The sequence below is a fragment of the Elephantulus edwardii genome, unplaced genomic scaffold, assembly GCF_000299155.1.
Source record: "Elephantulus edwardii isolate Elephantulus edwardi_28Jun2011 unplaced genomic scaffold, EleEdw1.0 scaffold00250, whole genome shotgun sequence".
Lineage (NCBI taxonomy): Eukaryota > Metazoa > Chordata > Mammalia > Macroscelidea > Macroscelididae > Elephantulus > Elephantulus edwardii.
In genome coordinates this window covers 1,034,309-1,036,681 of record NW_006400000.1, presented here as the reverse complement: position 1 = coordinate 1,036,681, position 2,373 = coordinate 1,034,309, and positions in this window count along the sequence as shown.

Below are 2,373 nucleotides of genomic sequence, written 5' to 3'. Positions count from 1 at the left end.
TCTTGACGCCACATTTCTCCTCATAGAGCCCAGACTCCGAGATAATCTGTTCTGCATACAGGTTGAAAAGGTTTGGAGACAGGACACATCCCTGGTGTACACCCTTCCCAATTTTGCACCATGCAGTGTTTCCTTGCTCTGTTCTGACGACTGCCTCTTCGTCCAAGTATGGGTTTCTCATTAGCACGATCAGGTGTTATGGGATTCACATTCTTCTCAGAGTCAGCCACAGTTTGTTATGATTCACACCGTCAAACGTCTTTGCATAGACAATGAAACACAGATAGACTCTGCTGTTCCCTGCTTTTAGCTAAGATCTATCTAACATTAGCTACAATATCCCTAGTATCATGACCCCTTCTAAACCCAGCCTGGACTTCTGGCAGTTCTCTGCTGATGTGCTGTTCCAGTCGTTTTTGGATCATCTTCATTAGAATCTTCCTTGCATGTGAAATCAATGATATTGTTCTGTAGTTTCCACACTCTGTTGGGTCACCCTTCTTTGGGATGGGAACAAATACAGATCTCTTCCACTCAGTTAGCCAAGTGGTTGTTCTCCAGATTTCTTGGTACAACTTGGCGAGCACATCCAGGGCAGAAGTTTAAGAGGCAATTGTAATCAAATGTAAAAACGTGAAACATAAAAAGTTAAAGAATTTTCTTCAAGTGGCTATGCACTACTTGACAGCAGAGCTTGTATTTGTTGTCAGCTTTCATATTCAGCCCAGTGGCTGACTTTAGACACCATAGGAATGTCTGCAGATCAGTGAATCAACTGGGTCCTAAGAAAAATACAACAAAAAATAGGAGGAGAACGCAGCCCTTGTAATCAGATGCCTAACCCACCTTTATTATTCCAGCAGCAGGAAAACCTCTCAGACTTCCTTGCTCTGTAATACGATCAATAAGCTTTTATGAACCATAAACTTTCTTATTTAGAAAAAAAGGACTGTTTATCCAGAAAATGTTATGATATGGATATATGGAGAGAAGCGGGGGGGGGGGGGGGGGGAGGAATCTTATCTGATTTTTCAGACAAAAGGTAAAAAGGCATTGTTGACTTTATTAGTGGTAAGTGACATGAGTCGGAACACACTCATAGGTTATCTTCCAGTAGGTTTTCAGAGGATGTAAATCTCACACAGGAGATTGCTCATCTTTGTCTTGTAGAACAGCTGGTATGTTCCACTGTCTACCTTTGGGTTGACAGATCAACTCATTACCAATAGGAACTAGTTTGAATTGTTTGGAGTTCTTAGGAGATGCAAAAATGTGGAGTTTCAAGTCTACCTAGTAATTGAAAGTTTGGCAGTTCCAACCTATCATCTTGTCTGAGGGAGAAATATAAGACAATTTCCTCTGGATCAGATTTTACAGACTTAGAAGCTCAATAGAAGTTTGCCATATGTCAGAATGGATTCAACATCATTGAGTTTGGCCTGAGTTTGGGTAAGGCGCACAAGTCTGTCATGACAGTGTGTGTCAGTAGTTACTCTATGCAAATTTTTTTTAAGGTGGGGGGCGGGGGGAGAGTATGGTGTTACTTGTTTTCTGCAAGCACTGTTGGGGTTTTATCCTGATTCACTCTTGTGTGTTCAATAGGTTTCACTGAGTCTGTGACATGAAGGATAATTTCCTCTAATGATTCAGTCAATCAATTATTCAATAAAAATATTTTATTTATAGTCCTAGTAATTCACAATTGCAATAACAAAGAAACAGCCCAAATTTCCAACCACAACTGAATGAATTGAGAAATCCATTCACAAAATGAATTCACACAATTCATACATTCATACAATGGAATACTATGCAACACTTAGGAGCAATGGTTTCGAAAAATACCACATAATTTGGGAGAGCGTGGAGAGCATTATGTTGAATGAACTAACACTGCATAAGATCATTATTATAAAAATAGAAGGATAACTAGAAAATATGCATGGGAATTCAATGGGGATTGGGTTGAGGATGGGTAGGGCCCAAGCCAAATGATTACACAGTTTAGTGGGTAGAGGGAGGAGAGGAAGTAAATGGGAAAGACCTGGGCAAAAAGACAGGGTAATGATGGACTAGGTCGAATGGTGAATAATTTTATAAAACATAACACATGAGAATGATTGTATGAAACACAATGTGAATGAAGACTAGCGTGAAAAACAATGTATACAAATTTTGTAAGGCAGGTAATAAAAATATTATCTTTATAAGAATATTCTAAGACAAAAATGGAGAATAAGTCATTAAATAAGGTGCTTATGCTTTTCTTCTATTCAACTCTTTAGTATCTTGAATTCTTCCCTGTGCTTTGGCTTCTCTGTGCTCCAGTGCAATTTTCAGAGTCTCTTCTGACATCCATTTTGGTCTTTTCTT